Source organism: Bombina bombina, chromosome 4, assembly GCF_027579735.1.
Source record: "Bombina bombina isolate aBomBom1 chromosome 4, aBomBom1.pri, whole genome shotgun sequence".
Lineage (NCBI taxonomy): Eukaryota > Metazoa > Chordata > Amphibia > Anura > Bombinatoridae > Bombina > Bombina bombina.
In genome coordinates, this window is record NC_069502.1 from 843,950,358 (window position 1) to 843,968,790 (window position 18,433).

At 40.5% G+C, this 18,433-nt stretch overlaps 1 long non-coding RNA gene across 1 annotated transcript in view; it reads right to left on the reverse strand.

Annotated features, from left to right (window-relative positions):
- LOC128657244 (uncharacterized) overlaps positions 1–13,881 on the reverse strand; it is a 64,478-nt gene extending 50,597 nt beyond the window's left edge. Inside the window, exons 1-2 of the long non-coding RNA XR_008402095.1 lie at positions 13,391–13,881; positions 7,536–7,649 (exon numbers count right to left, since the gene is read on the reverse strand). This is a non-coding gene — a long non-coding RNA (uncharacterized LOC128657244). The remainder of the gene's footprint in view (positions 1–7,535; positions 7,650–13,390) is intronic.
- Between the last annotated feature and the right edge of the window lie 4,552 nt (positions 13,882–18,433).

Consider the following 18,433-nt stretch of genomic DNA (forward strand, 5'->3'; position numbering starts at 1 on the left):
AGTAATGTAAGTAAAGCCTTAAATGCCGTGATAGCGACTGGTATCAGGCTTATTAATAGAGATACATACTCTTATAAAAGTGTATTTTAAAACGTTTGCTGGCATGTTTAATCGTTTTTTATATATGTTTGGTGATAAAACTTATTGGGGCCTAGTTTTTTCCACATGGCTGGCTTGAATTTTGCCTAGAAACAGTTCCTTGAGGCTTTCTACTGTTGTAATATGAGTGGGAGGGGCCTATTTTAGCACTTTTTTGCTCAGCAAAAATTACAGACACAGACATCCAGCTTCTACCTGCATGTTCCAGGACTTCTCTGAAGGGCTCAAAAGGCTTCAAAAGTCGTATTGAGGGAGGTAAAAAGCCACAGTAGAGCTGTGGCAGTTGTTGTGACTGTTTAAAAAAACGTTTTTGTCATTTGTTATTCCGTTTTTGGTATTAAGGGGTTAATCATCCATTTGCAAGTGGGTGCAATGCTCTGCTAACTTGTTACATACACTGTAAAAATTTCGTTAGTGTAACTGCCTTTTTTTACTGTTATTTCAAATATGGACAAAATTTGTGTTTCTTAAAGGCGCAGTAACGTTTTTTATATTGCTTGTAAACTTGTTTTAAGTGTTTTCCAAGCTTGCTAGTCTCATTGCTAGTCTGTTTAAACATGTAGGATACAGAGGAACCTACTTGTTCATTATGTTTGAAAGCCATGGTGGAGCCCCATAGGAGAATGTGTACTAAATGTATTGATTTCACCTTAAACAGTAAAGATCAGTCTTTATCTATAAAAGAATTATCACCAGAGGGTTCTGTCGAGGGGGAAGTTATGCCGACTAACTCTCCCCACGTGTCAGACCCTTCGCCTCCCGCTCAGGGGACGTACGCTAATATGGCGCCAATTACATCAGGGACGCCCATAGCGATTACCTTGCAGGACATGGCTGCAATCATGAATAATACCCTGTCAGAGGTATTATCTAGATTGCCTGAATTAAGAGGCAAGCGCGATAGCTCTGGGGTTAGGAGAGATACAGAGCGCGCAAATGCTGTAAGAGCCATGTCTGATACTGCGTCACAGTATGCAGAACATGAGGACGGAGAGCTTCATTCTGTGGGTGACATCTCTGACTCGGCGAAACCTGATTCAGAGATTTCTCATTTTAAATTTAAGCTTGAGAACCTCAGTGTATTGCTTGGGGAGGTATTAGCTGCTCTGAATGACTGTAACACAGTTGCAATTTCAGAGAAATTGTGTAGGCTGGATAGATACTATGCGGTGCCGGTGTGTACTGACGTTTTTCCTATACCTAAAAGGCTTACAGAAATTATTAGCAAGGAGTGGGATAGACCCGATGTGCCCTTTTCCCCACCTCCTATATTTAGAAAAATGTTTCCAATAGACGCCACTACACGGGACTTATGGCAGACGGTCCCTAAGGTGGAGGGAGCAGTTTCTACTTTAGCAAAGCGTACCACTATCCCGGTTGAGGACAGTTGTGCTTTTTCAGATCCAATGGATAAAAAATTAGAGGGTTACCTTAAGAAAATGTTTATTCAACAAGGTTTTATTTTGCAGCCCCTTGCATGCATTGCGCCTGTCACTGCTGCGGCGGCATTCTGGTTTGAGGCCCTGGAAGAGGCCATCCATACAGCTCCATTGAAGGAAATTATTGACAAGCTTAGAACGCTTAAGCTAGCTAACTCATTTGTTTCTGATGCCATTGTTCATTTGACTAAACTAACGGCTAAGAATTCCGGATTCGCCATCCAGGCGCGGAGGGCGCTATGGCTTAAATCCTGGTCAGCTGACGTGACTTCAAAGTCTAAATTACTCAACATTCCTTTCAAGGGGCAGACCTTATTCGGGCCTGGCTTGAAGGAAATTATTGCTGACATTACTGGAGGCAAGGGTCATACCCTTCCTCAGGACAGGGCCAAATCAAAGGCCAAACAGTCTAATTTTCGTGCCTTTCGAAATTTCAAAGCAGGAGCAGCATCAACTTCCTCCGCTTCAAAACAAGAGAGAACTGTTGCTCATTCCAGACAGGCCTGGAAACCTAACCAGTCCTGGAACAAGGGCAAGCAGGACAGAAAACCTGCTGCTGCCCCCAAGACAGCATGAAGGAACGGCCCCCTATCCGGAAACGGATCTAGTGGGGGGGCAGACTTTCTCTCTTCGCCCAGGCGTGGGCAAGAGATGTTCAGGATCCCTGGGCGTTGGAGATCATATCTCAGGGATATCTTCTGGCCTTCAAAGCTTCTCCTCCACAAGGGAGATTTCATCTTTCAAGGTTATCAGCAAACCAGATAAAGAAAGAGGCATTCTTAAGCTGTGTGCAAGACCTCCTAGTAATGGGAGTGATCCATCCAGTTCCGCGGACGGAACAGGGACAGGGGTTTTATTCAAATCTGTTTGTGGTTCCCAAGAAAGAGGGAACCTTCAGACCAATCTTGGATCTAAAGATTTTAAACAAATTCCTCAGAGTTCCATCATTCAAAATGGAAACTATTCGGACCATCCTACCCATGATCCAAGAGGGTCAGTACATGACCACAGAGGACTTAAAGGATGCCTACCTTCACATACCGATTCACAAAGATCATCATCGGTTCCTAAGGTTTGCCTTTCTAGACAGGCATTACCAATTTGTAGCTCTTCCCTTCGGGTTGGCCACAGCCCCGAGAATCTTTACAAAGGTTCTGAGCTCACTTCTGGCGGTTCTAAGACCACGAGGCATAGCTGTGGCTCCGTATCTAGACGACATCCTGATACAGGCGTCAAGCTTTCAAATTGCCAAGTCTCATACAGAGATAGTTCTGGCATTTCTGAGGTCGCATGGGTGGAAAGTGAACGTGGAAAAGAGTTCTCTATCCCCACTCACAAGAGACACCTTCCTAGGGACTCTTATAGATTCTGTAGAGATTAAAATTTACCTGACGGAGTCCAGGTTATCAAAACTTCTAAATGCTTGCCGTGTCCTTCATTCCATTCCACGTCCGTCAGTGGCTCAGTGCATGGAAGTAATCGGCTTAATGGTAGCGGCAATGGACATAGTGCCATTTGCGCGCCTGCATCTCAGACTGCTGCAATTATGCATGCTAAGTCAGTGGAATGGGGATTACTCAGATTTGTCCCCTCTACTAAATCTGGATCAAGAGACCAGAGATTCTCTTCACTGGTGGCTATCTCGGGTCCATCTGTCCAAGGGTATGACCTTTCGCAGGCCAGATTGGACGATTGTAACAACAGATGCCAGCCTTCTAGGTTGGGGCGCAGTCTGGAACTCCCTGAAGGCTCAGGGATCGTGGACTCAGGAGGAGAAACTCCTCCCAATAAATATTCTGGAGTTAAGAGCAATATTCAATGCTCTTCTAGCTTGGCCTCAGTTAGCAACACTGAGGTTCATCAGATTTCAGTCGGACAACATCACGACTGTGGCTTACATCAACCATCAAGGGGGAACCAGGAGTTCCCTAGCGATGTTAGAAGTCTCAAAGATAATTCGCTGGGCAGAGTCTCACTCTCGCCATCTGTCAGCGATCCACATCCCAGGCGTAGAGAACTGGGAGGCGGATTTTCTAAGTCGTCAGACTTTTCATCCGGGGGAGTGGGAACTCCATCCGGAGGTGTTTGCTCAACTGATCCATCGTTGGAGCAAACCAGAACTGGATCTCATGGCGTCTCGCCAGAACGACAAGCTTCCTTGTTACGGATCCAGGTCCAGGGACCCGGGAGCAACGCTGATAGATGCTCTAGCAGCTCCTTGGTTCTTCAACCTGGCTTATGTGTTTCCACCGTTTCCTCTGCTCCCTCGACTGATTGCCAAAATCAAGCAGGAGAGAGCATCGGTGATTCTGATAGCGCCTGCGTGGCCACGCAGGACCTGGTATGCAGATCTAGTGGACATGTCATCCTTTCCACCATGGACTCTGCCTCTGAGGCAGGACCTTCTAATACAAGGTCCTTTCAATCATCCAAATCTAATTTCTCTGAGACTGACTGCATGGAGATTGAACGCTTGATTCTATCAAGGCATGGCTTCTCCGAGTCAGTCATTGATACCTTAATACAGGCACGAAAGCCTGTCACCAGGAAAATCTACCATAAGATATGGCGAAAATATCTTTATTGGTGTGAATCCAAGAATTACTCATGGAGTAAGGTTAGGATTCCTAGGATATTGTCCTTTCTCCAAGAGGGTTTGGACAAAGGATTATCAGCTAGTTCTTTAAAAGGACAGATCTCTGCTCTGTCTATTCTTTTGCACAAGCGTCTGGCAGAGGTTCCAGACGTCCAGGCTTTTTGTCAGGCTTTGGTTAGAATTAAGCCTGTGTTTAAAACTGTTGCTCCCCCGTGGAGCTTAAACTTGGTTCTTAAAGTTCTTCAAGGAGTTCCGTTTGAACCCCTTCATTCCATTGATATTAAACTTTTATCTTGGAAAGTTCTGTTTTTGATGGCTATTTCCTCGGCTTGAAGAGTCTCTGAGCTATCTGCCTTACAATGTGATTCTTCTTATCTGATTTTTCATGCAGATAAGGTAGTTCTGCGTACCAAACCTGGGTTTTTAACTAAGGTGGTTTCTAACAAGAATATCAATCAAGAGATTGTTGTTCCATCATTGTGTCCTAATCCTTCTTCAAAGAAGGAACGTCTCTTACATAATCTGGACGTAGTCCGTGCCTTGAAGTTTTACTTACAAGCTACTAAAGATTTTCGCCAAACATCTTCCCTGTTTGTCGTTTACTCTGGACAGAGGAGAGGTCAAAAAGCTTCGGCAACCTCTCTTTCCTTTTGGCTTCGGAGCATAATTCACTTAGTCTATGAGACTGCTGGACAGCAGCCCCCTGAAAGGATTGCAGCTCATTCTACTAGAGCTGTGGCTTCCACCTGGGCCTTTAAAAATGAGGCCTCTGTTGAACAGATTTGCAAGGCTGCGACTTGGTCTTCGCTTCACACCTTTTCAAAATTTTACAAATTTGATAGTTTGGTTCTTCGAAGGCTGTTTTTGGGAGAAAGGTTCTTCAGGCAGTGGTTCCTTCCGTTTAATCCTGCCTTGTCCCTCCCATCATCCGTGTACTTTAGCTTTGGTATTGGTATCCCATAAGTAATGGATGATCCGTGGACTGGATACACTTAACAAGAGAAAACATAATTTATGCTTACCTGATAAATTTATTTCTCTTGTAGTGTATCCAGTCCACGGCCCGCCCTGTCCTTTTAAGGCAGGTCTAAATTTTAATTAAACTACAGTCACCACTGCACCCTATGGTTTCTCCTTTCTCGTCTTGTTTCGGTCGAATGACTGGATATGGCAGTGAGGGGAGGAGCTATATAGCAGCTCTGCTGTGGGTGATCCTCTTGCAACTTCCTGTTGGGAAGGAGAATATCCCATAAGTAATGGATGATCCGTGGACTGGATACACTACAAGAGAAATAAATTTATCAGGTAAGCATAAATTATGTTTTTTTTTAAAAATTGTGCTAAATACCAGCAAATAACTCCCCCCCACCATTAATATATTTTGATTAGGCTTTGGTAATTTGCCTCTCTCATTGACTTTGTACAGCTTGTTTCCTCGCTACATGCTGTGACATTGGATCTCTAGATAACATATGCATTTTAGTGTAGTTAAAGGGACAGTCTAGTCCAAAATAAACTTTCATGATTAAAATAGAGAATGTCATTTTAAACAATTTTCCTATTTACTTTTATCACCAATTTTGCTTTGTTCTCTTGGTATTCTTAGTTGAAAGCTAAACCTAGGAAGTTCATATGCTAATTTCTAATTACAGATGACCCAACAGAGGGAGGCTAAGGACTGGTCCCGGCTACACATGAGGAAGGCTTATGACTAACTACCATAGGGTGTAACTGTGCTACTAATCACATACTCCCAATACATCCCTCCATTAATCAGTATCTCATGTAGGGAAAAATGTGCCTCAAATCAGTCTGAGAACCCCTCTCACAAAAAAACTTCTGGAATACTTTCAGGGGCATATTTATCAAGCTCCATATGTCTAAAGACCGCTGCTCCATAACCTGTCCACCTGCTCTGATGCGGCGGACAGAAATCGACAGAAATCAACCCGATCCGGTTGATTGACTTGGCCGCGAATCTGCAGGGGGCAGTATTGCACCAGCAGTTTACAAGAAATGCTGGTGCAATGATAAATGCCGAGAGCGTATGCTATCGGCATTTATCGATGTGCAGCGGACATGATCCACTACATCGGATAATGTCCGCTCGCACAATCATAAATATGCCCCTCAGTCTTCACCTTCCTCCAGCATAGGCAAAGATAACACCAGTAACTAGTAAGGTAGGGGGGTTTTATAGAGCTCTTGGGGTTTTTTAATCTTTGCCTCCTCCAAGTGGCCAGGAAGAGTAATTCCCAGGAGTAATGGATTGAGAACTCTCACCACCTGTATGAAAGAAAAAGGATTTAAGGAGACATTAAACTGTATACCAATTTCAGAAAAAACATACATTATGTAAAAGTTAATATAAAACAAAAATGTTAGTGATAAATATAAATGGTAAAAAACTTCTATATCACAGATCTAGCATTTTGAATGTTCCAGATAAGCCTCCGTGCCCCTCTGTAGGGCAGCACCATAGTGTAACCTAGGTTTTACTTGCCCTCTACAGTGCATGAGCAAACAATGAATTTCATAGAATCACTGCTGGTGAAGCGTGCAAGGTCATTCACAGTGGTGACTAGCAACTAGTAAAAAGTAGAGCTGTTTGTCTGTGTACATAGCTTTTCTTGACACAAGCGCTCTGCAATGCGTGTGACACCTGCATATGGCAGAACCAAGTTAGCACAGAGGACACATTTTAAAAGTATATACAACTATTTATGTAGTACAGTTGTTTCACAAACTTGCACATTACTGTACTTTGCGTTCTGTGCTTGTTACGGTTTAAGGTCCTATTAAAAAACTTCTGTAATCCTTCTAATTTAAACAATGTTTGTAATATACATAGGCAATGAAGGGGATAATTAACTGATCAAACAGTAGTTACTTGACCGTTTGGTTGCCTAGAGCATCCAGCAACATAAGTCCAACCCCTGGTCAAACTAACCCACAGCAGTAGAACACACAATGGAATAAACTTTACCTCTGTGTAACCATCTGAGAAACATAACTGCTACAAGAGACAAAATAACACCATCACAGAATCTTCCCTTTACTTAAAGGTACATGAAACCCAAGATTTTCCTTTCATGATTCAGATAGATTTTAAACAACATTCAGATTTAATTCTATTATCTAATTTGCTTCATTCTGTAGATATCCTTTGTTGAAGAAATAGCAATGCACATGTGTGAGCCAATCATACGAGGCATCAATATGCAGCCACCAATCAGCAGCTACTAAGCCTATTTAGGTATGCTTTTCAACAAATGGTATCAAGACAATGAAGCAACTTAGATAAAAGAAGTACATTGGAAAGTTGTTTAAAATTGAATGCTGTCTAAATCATGAAAGAAAAAAAAAAGTGGGTTTATGTCCCTTTAATATGAGCTACTCACCTGTAGCCATATTTATAGGAACTTCATCCTCCTCAGTCTTCACCTGATCACACACAGACGGTTCCCCTCCGTGCTCAACCGCTGAGTCATCTGTAGGCGTCACATCAGTACGGCCTGTACAGTGAGAACCCAGAAATAACTCTGTGCACATAATTATTTACTATGCACACTCATCTGTAAAACAGGCACTGCAGACACCACAAACACGTGCACACTTACCTGTGATTCATGTTCCTCATACTCTAAAAACAGACTAATCTGTGATCCATATACCACATGTGCAACATACATACACATTCACCTGTAACCAGCTTCTCAGACTGCACATACATGCACACTCACCTGTACCAGGTATCTTAGCAACAACCTGCATGCAAATTAACCTGTAACCCACGTCTAATTCATAACGCACATGTACATTAACCTGTAACCCTTGTCTAATTCATAACACACATGTACATTAACCTGTAACCCACATCTTATGAATTAGACGTGGGTTACAGGTTAATGTACATATGTGTTATGAATAAGACGTGGGTTACAGGTTAATGTACATATGTGTTATGAATAAGACGTGGGTTACAGGTTCATGTACATGTGTGATATGAATTAGACAAGGGTTACAGGTTAATGTACATGTGTGTTATGAATTAGACGTGGGTTACAGGTTAATGTACATGTGTGTTATGAATAACACACATGTAAATTAACCTGTAACCCTTGTCTAATTCATAACACACATGTACATTAACCTGTAACCCTTGTCTAATTCATAACACACATGTACATTAACCTGTAACCCACGTCGAATTCATAACGCACATGTACATTAACCTGTAACCCACGTCTTATTCATAACACACATGCACATTAACCTGTAACCCACGTCTAATTCATAACGCACATGTACATTAACCTGTAACGCTTGTCTAATTCATATCACACATGTACATGAACCTGTAACCCACGTCTTATTCATAACACACATGTACATTAACCTGTAACCCACGTCTAATTCATATCACACATGAACATTTAAAAAAATATAGAAAAAGAAAAAGAGAGGTATCCGGTGGCACACTTGAATAGAGAGCTTATAATTACAATTCATACGTCAGAAAGGCACTAGGAGGAAATTAAATTAAAATATAACTTTTATTATGTTAATTAAAATGAAAACCTTAATTGTGTGTATAAGGGTTAAAATAGGGTATATTTGTGTTAGTGCAATGAAAAGTACAATCCAATTATTGCTGAGTTGTCACCCACTGTCCACACTGCTCTCACGGATAATACCTAAGATTTTTTTCTGATGTGTAATAACAAAGGATATATGTACTAAACGTCACACTACCCAGTACCGGGTTTTCAGCTAACCTATATAACAATAAAAGAAGCGCTATTTAGGGATTACTTCCCTGTAATTGACTATGAGAAGCAACACACTTTCTTTTTAATTTAACACTGTGTTTTTGGACACCACTGTATTATTGGAAGATGTTCTGATAATAACATTTAGACACCCACTATGGGTTACTCAGTATAATAAATGTGATTAGCAGGTGAGGTAGTTACCAAACTTAAGACTAAATTGTGGGGCAGTATACGTACTTCTTGCTGCTCAGCCTAAGCTAATTAGTCTGTGACCGTTTTTGGGGGAATCCTGCGATATTGTCCAAGCCCCCCTTCGGTAATCACTGTACTTAAGCTTAGCATACCTGTTTGTATGGGAATTTTGTTATACTACCTTACTATATGATTTTGTAAATCACATATACAACTACGGTATAACTTATTTAACCCGGCGTGATCCAGGACACAGTATTTTTATATTAATATCTTCTTTCTGTATTTTAGATTCTATTTCCAATTATGTATAATGAGTTAGATCATCATTAGGGGTATTTGATACTGATTAGAAAAAAAACATATTCCTACTAATAATAGGACAATCTATATGTATATTATACAGTTCATACTGTACAAAATAATAGAAAGTCAGCTGTCCCTATGGTTATCGTGGGTGACAACTCAGCAATAATTGGTACACAAATATACCCTATTTTAACCCTTATACACACAATTAAGGTTTTCATTTTAATTAACATAATAAAAGTTATATTTTAATTTAATTTCCTCCTAGTGCCTTTCTGACGTATGAATTGTAATTATAAGCTCTCTTTTCAAGTGTGCCACCGGATACCTCTTTTTCTATATTTTTTTGATATATAACTTGATATCAGGCACTGCCCTCCAGGGATACATAGGCTGACCCTGCTGGGATTTTAGAGAGCTTTGATCTGTTCCCACACCTAATTCCCCTCTACCCTAGGGGAATTCCAACCCTAACTATACACATGTACATTAACCTGTAACCCACGTCTCATTCATAACACACATGTACATTAACCTGTAACCCACGTCTCATTCATAACACACATGTACATTAACCTGTAACCCACGTCTCATTCATAACACACATGTACATTAACCTGTAACCCACGTCTAATTCATAACACACATGTACATTAACCTGTAACCCACGTCTAATTCATAACACACATGTACATTAACCTGTAACCCACGTTTCATTCATAACACACATGTACATTAACCTGTAACCCACGTCTAATTCATAACACACATGTACATTAACCTGTAACCCACGTCTCATTCATAACACACATGTACATTAACCTGTAACCCACGTCTCATTCATAACACACATGTGCATTAACCTGTAACCCACATCTTATGAATTAGACGTGGGTTACAGGTTAATGTACATATGTGTTATGAATAAGACGTGGGTTACAGGTTAATGTACATATGTGTTATGAATAAGACGTGGGTTACAGGTTCATGTACATGTGTGATATGAATTAGACAAGGGTTACAGGTTAATGTACATGTGTGTTATGAATTAGACGTGGGTTACAGGTTAATGTACATGTGTATTATGAATAACACACATGTAAATTAACCTGTAACCCACGTCTAATTCATAACGCACATGTACATTAACCTGTAACCCTTGTCTAATTCATAACACACATGTACATTAACCTGTAACCCACGTCTAATTCATAACGCACATGTACATTAACCTGTAACCCACGTCTTATTCATAACACACATGCACATTAACCTGTAACCCACGTCTAATTCATAACGCACATGTACATTAACCTGTAACGCTTGTCTAATTCATATCACACATGTACATGAACCTGTAACCCACGTCTTATTCATAACACACATGTACATTAACCTGTAACCCACGTCTAATTCATATCACACATGAACATTTAAAAAAATATAGAAAAAGAAAAAGAGGTATCCGGTGGCACACTTGAATAGAGAGCTTATAATTACAATTCATACGTCAGAAAGGCACTAGGAGGAAATTAAATTAAAATATAACTTTTATTATGTTAATTAAAATGAAAACCTTAATTGTGTGTATAAGGGTTAAAATAGGGTATATTTGTGTTAGTGCAATGAAAAGTACAATCCAATTATTGCTGAGTTGTCACCCACTGTCCACACTGCTCTCACGGATAATACCTAAGATTTTTTTCTGATGTGTAATAACAAAGGATATATGTACTAAACGTCACACTACCCAGTACCGGGTTTTCAGCTAACCTATATAACAATAAAAGAAGCGCTATTTAGGGATTACTTCCCTGTAATTGACTATGAGAAGCAACACACTTTCTTTTTAATTTAACACTGTGTTTTTGGACACCACTGTATTATTGGAAGATGTTCTGATAATAACATTTAGACACCCACTATGGGTTACTCAGTATAATAAATGTGATTAGCAGGTGAGGTAGTTACCAAACTTAAGACTAAATTGTGGGGCAGTATACGTACTTCTTGCTGCTCAGCCTAAGCTAATTAGTCTGTGACCGTTTTTGGGGGAATCCTGCGATATTGTCCAAGCCCCCCTTCGGTAATCACTGTACTTAAGCTTAGCATACCTGTTTGTATGGGAATTTTGTTATACTACCTTACTATATGATTTTGTAAATCACATATACAACTACGGTATAACTTATTTAACCCGGCGTGATCCAGGACACAGTATTTTTATATTAATATCTTCTTTCTGTATTTTAGATTCTATTTCCAATTATGTATAATGAGTTAGATCATCATTAGGGGTATTTGATACTGATTAGAAAAAAAAACATATTCCTACTAATAATAGGACAATCTATATGTATATTATACAGTTCATACTGTACAAAATAATAGAAAGTCAGCTGTCCCTATGGTTATCGTGGGTGACAACTCAGCAATAATTGGTACTTTTCATTGCACTAACACAAATATACCCTATTTTAACCCTTATACACACAATTAAGGTTTTCATTTTAATTAACATAATAAAAGTTATATTTTAATTTAATTTCCTCCTAGTGCCTTTCTGACGTATGAATTGTAATTATAAGCTCTCTTTTCAAGTGTGCCACCAGATACCTCTTTTTCTATATTTTTTTGATATATAACTTGATATCAGGCACTGCCCTCCAGGGATACATAGGCTGACCCTGCTGGGATTTTAGAGAGCTTTGATCTGTTCCCACACCTAATTCCCCTCTACCCTAGGGGAATTCCAACCCTAACTATACACATGTACATTAACCTGTAACCCACGTCTCATTCATAACACACATGTACATTAACCTGTAACCCACGTCTCATTCATAACACACATGTACATTAACCTGTAACCCACGTCTCATTCAAAACACACATGTACATTAACCTGTAACCCACGTCTAATTCATAACACACATGTACATTAACCTGTAACCCACGTCTAATTCATAACACACATGTACATTAACCTGTAACCCACGTTTCATTCATAACACACATGTACATTAACCTGTAACCCACGTCTAATTCATAACACACATGTACATTAACCTGTAACCCACGTTTCATTCATAACACACATGTACATTAACCTGTAACCCACGTTTCATTCATAACACACATGTACATTAACCTGTAACCCACGTCTAATTCATAACACACATGCACACTCACCTGTAACCCACGTCTTATTCATAACACACATGCACACTCACCTGTAACCCACGTCTTATTCATAACACACATGCACACTCACCTGTAACCCACGTCTCATTCATAACACACATATACATTAACCTGTAACCCACGTCTCATTCATAACACACATGTACATTAACCTGTAACCCACGTCTAATTCATAACACACATGTACATTAACCTGTAACCCACGTCTAATTCATAACACACATGCACACTCACCTGTAACCCACGTCTTATTCATAACACACATGCACACTCACCTGTAACCCACGTCTCATTCATAACACACATGCACACTCACCTGTAACCCACGTCTCATTCATAACACACATGCACACTCACCTGTAACCCACGTCTCATTCTTAACACACATGTACATTAACCTGTAACCCACGTCTTATTCATAACACACATGCACATTAACCTGTAACCCACGTCTTATTCATAACACACATGCACACTCACCTGTACCACTTATCTTTTGGAAACAATGTACATGCACACACACACCAGTAAACTATGTCCTTCATGCACAACACATGTGCACATTCACCTGTAACCTTCATCTCTTACATGAAACAAATGTGCACACTTACCTGCAACCCTTATTTCTCACACACCACACATGTGCACACTTACCAGTAACCCATGTACCTCATGCACAGCACACATGTACACTAACCTGTGTCCTGTGTCCCTCAGACACACCACACAAGTACACTCACCTGCGTGCCTCAGACACATAACAAATGTGCACTTACATGTTCTGATATTGTCACTGATTTCCTGCTTCACAGCATCCAGTTGACTCTTTACATATAGTTAATTTCTCTGTTCAGCATCAAGTGTGACTTCAGTCTTAACATCACCTGCATAGATCATATAAATAGGGTAACATTTCAGTTTTTTTAGAACTGCACAAGGAAATTGTAAAATTTGAATGTTACACGTGTACACTCATCTGTATCCTTCAGACACATCCAGCATCCCTCAGACGCATCACAGACATACACTCAAGTGTGTCCTGCATCCCTCAGACACATCACACATATACACTCACCTGCGCCCTGCTTCCCTCTAACACATCCCACAATTACATTCACTGGTGTGCTGCATCCATCAGACACACAACACACGTACACTCACCTGAGCCCGTCAGACATATCACACACGTACACTCACCTGAGCCCGTCAGACATATCACACACGTACACTCACTTGTGCCCTGTGTTTCACTGGTATACTTTGCACACACATACACTCACCTGGACACTGCTACTCACAGACATGTCACAAATACAATCACCTGTATCGCTCATACACGTCACACACGTACACTCATCTGCGCCCCGAGTCCCTCAGACAGGTACACTTACCGGCACCCTGTGTAATTTAGACACATGTGCACTCACCTGCGCCCTGCGTCCCTCAGACACTAAACACACATGCACTTACATGTACGGATATTGACGCTGTTTTCCTTCTTCACAGCTTCTAGTTGACGCTTTACATACAGATCATTTGTTCAGTGTTAAGTGTGACTTCAATCTTAACATCACCTGCATAGATTGTATAAATATAGTCACATTTCAGCTTTTTAGAACTACACAAGGAAATTGTAAAATCTGAATGTAACACGTGTACACTCACCTGTGTCCTTTAGACATGTCACAACACATGTACACATATCTGTGTCCTGCATCCCTCAGATGCATCACACACATGCACTCAAGTTTGTCCTGTATCCCTCAGACACATCACACACGTACACACACCTGTGCCCTGTATCCCTCAGACACGTCACACACATACACTCACCTGTGCCCTGTGTCCCTCAGATATGTAACACACATACACTTACCTACTCCCCTCAGACATGTCACACACTTACACTCATTGGCACCCTACTTCCTTCAGACATGTCACTTATGTACATTCACCTGTGTCCCACGCCCCTCAGACATGTCACACAAGTACACTCAACTGTAGAGACATCAAACACATTCACCTGTGGCTCTTAGGCACGTCACACATACACTCATCTATGGCCTGTACCAGAGGTCTGAGAATCTGGAATTTTAGCAATTCTCTTATGAAAGCAAACGGAAAGAGATGAAAACTGACCATTTAAAGAACGGACAAACCTTAATTCACCTTCCTACGGGAGCTTTAGGAATTCTAAAACAATTCCAGTATCCTTTGCGAGTAAACCAGCAAAAAAGATTTTTCAAACCTTAAAGGGACACTGAACCCCAATTTTTTCTTTTGTGATTCAGATAGAGCATGTAATTTTAAGAAACTTTCTAATTTACTCCTTAAATCAAATTTTCTTCGTTCTCTTGCTATTTTTATTTGAAAAAGAAGGCATCTAAGCTTTTTTCTTGGTTCAGAACTATGGATAGCTCTTTTTTATTGGTGGATGAATTTATCCACCAATCAGCAAGGACAACTCAGGTTGTTCACCAGAAATGGGCCGGCATCTAAACTTACATTCTTGCATTTCAAATAAAGATACCAAGAGAATAAAGAAAATTTGATAATAGGAGTAAATTAGAAAGTTGCTTAAAATGTCATGCTCTATCTAAATCACGAAAGAAAAATGTTGGGTTCAGTGTCCCTTTAAGATAATTAGGCCTGCTGACAGGTTTCCTAGCCTTAATCAAGGTGTCAATAACCTTTTCAGAAAAACCTCTCCCCGAGACAGCACTAAGCGTTAAAATGCCAGGCAGTCAAATTCAGAGTTCTGATAAAAGAAAGAACATTAAGAAGGAAGATCCCTTCTTAGAGGGAGCTTCCAAGGTGGGCACAAACATTTAAACTAGGTCTGCCAACCAAATCATGTCATGCTGGGGATATCAGAACTGCTGAAGCTTGCTCCTACTTGATTTTGTCTATAGCCGAGAATAGCAACATAAATGGAGGAAAGATGTAAATCAGGTTGAAGGACTAGGGATCCACTAGGGCATCTATCAGGTTTGCCTGAGGGTCCTAAGAACTGGCACAATAATGAGGAACTTTGTTATTCAAGTGCGAATCCATAAGATTTATCTCTGGCAGACCCCAACATATCACAATATGGCCAAAAACGTCTTGATTTAGATACCACTCCCTAGGGTGAAGAGATTAGCGAGTTAGAAAGTCTGCATCCCAATTGTTCACACCCAGCAACGTGGATGAAATCCTGCACTGAAAACGTTCTGCCCAACTGATGATGCGTGGAAACTTTCCTCATTGCTAAAGTCCCTCGCTGATAATTTATTCAAGTCACTGCTGTGACATTACCTGATTGGAATCAAAGAAAATATTCCTATATCAGGGTGGGCCAACTCAGGAGACCCCTGAAGATTACTCAGTGAATGTTTATAGGGAACCACACCTCCTGAGGAGACCACACTCCCTGTGCTCACCAACATCATCAGACACCCAGCCTAAACATCAACCTGAAAAGATTGTCTATAAAAACCTTAAAGTCTTCAATCCAAAGGATCCTTAAAAGAGGAACTATCATTCAAAAGAATAGTAATACGCCTGGCAAAGTTGGACATAGCTGCACCCATATTAGGAATAGTTTTCCAAAGCTCTGTACTAGCAGAAGGGTAGAGGGAACATAGACAAACTTAGCAATTGGAACGCCTGGCTTCTACCATTTTTTTTTTATAGAAATTAGTTCAGAAAATCAATAATGCATGGAAGAAGACTGTTTGGGGCCAGTAAAGAAGAAGAGTGTTTGGGGCCAGTGAACACCAAAAATGTTATTGTTTATTGTAAAAAGATGGATAATCTTTTTATATACCATTCCCCCGTTTTGCATAACCAACACCGTTATATTAATATGCTTTTTACCTCCATAATTACCTTGTATCTAAGCTTCTGCTTTTAAGATCTGAGATATTATCTTTGGGATCCAATATCCAAGCAGTAATGTCCACAAGACCACCATGAAATAGGGACAATACAGGTAACAGGTACACACTAACCTGGGCTGATATGACTGTTTTTCTCATCTGTGGCTCCCAGTTGATCTTGAAAAAGCCCTGTAAGAGGGAGAAACACGTTGATGATAAGCCACAGCTATCCTGTGCTTTATGCTATCCATACAAGAACACTAAGACTGTGTTGAGAAGGACACGGTTTCAAGTTAAGCTATCCTGTGCTTTTATGCTATTCATACAAGAGCATTAAGACCGTGCTGAGAAGGACACGGTTTCAAGTCAAGCCTGTTCCGATATTGAATACATAGAGCCTGAGGACCACAAGAAGAATTTTGGAACTGATAATTAGTTACAAGTTCCCACGGAGCTACAAGTCTAATCCTGCGTGCTTATTTGCACTAAGAGCGGGGATCCTTTTAATTCTACTAATCTGCATTATAGCGGCCGCTATACTTCATGCTTGGTGATCCTGACCAATAGGATCTCTACTTGGAGACAACGCCCGTGGTCGGTGACGTCACGAGACACATACGCGCCTCACGGAGGTGTTATCGGACAAACCGGTCGAATTTTATACCGTCTATGGGAAGAAGGTAATACGTATTAATCCTACCTTGATATTGATCATACTTGGTGAGACTTTCTTTATGTTCGAGGGGCCCCTGTATTACCAATCACAACAGCATTTCAGAGACTGAATTCACTGTAGTGGCAACAGCATTTATCTTCATTTTGTGTTTTTATTTTTGTGTTTTTATTATATTGGAGACGTCCGATTTTTAATATCTTTACATTTATGTATTCTATCTAATTGTTCAATCAAATCTTTTGGCATAGCCAGTTATATATCTATCTTTGTGATTTACTGCCGCAGCTTCAGCTTTTTAGCGCTTCTCCATACATTTTGTTCTCTGACAGCTCCCAGTTGATACCTCACACACAGATCTTCTGATATCTCAACTTTCACTATATTCATCTTATCTTTGCCTATACATATTAATTCAGTTTTTACTTCCCATGATCTGGTTTTATAACTTTAGCATGAAACAGTTTGTGTATTTTCCAGACATTTAATAGCACAAATACTCTCACTGCGGTACTTTTCCCTCAAAACGCATCATTTAAGCTAAAAGGGAAGATAAGAAACATGTGTGCACACTCACTTGTAACCCATGTGCATCAGACATAGCACAAGTGCACACTCACCTGTAACCTAAGTGCCTCAGACATGTGCATACTCACTTTTAACCTGGGTGTCTCAGAGACAACATACATGTACACTCACCTTGTAATCAGCACCTATCACACACACAACACACGTGCACACTCACCTGTGACTGGCATTCCTCAGGCAACACACATGCACACTCACCTTGCAACCAGCACCTATAACACACAACACCCATGCACACTCACCAGTAACCGGCATCCCTCAGACACAACACATGTGCACACTCATCTGTAACTTGGGTGCCTCAGACACAACACACATGCGCACTCACCTGTAACCGCCATTCCCTCAGACACAACACATGTGCACACTCACCTATAACCTTGGTGCCTCAGATACAACACACGTGCAAACTCACCTGGAGTGAGGACTGGTCAAATAAATTGGATCTGAAATGTAATATTACCAAGAACAAAATTATGCATATAGGATCCAAAAACCCAAAGGCCAATTATAGTCTCAATGGTACATTACTGACTGTAATTAAAGAAGAAAAGGGACTTGGGAATTATTCCAGATAATTTAAAATTTGGTACACAATGCAGCAGCGCAGCCAGTATGGCCAGTCAAATACTTGCATTGGAAGATGTATTAGTAGCAGAAATAGCAAGGTTCTTATGCCACTTTACAGATCATTAGTT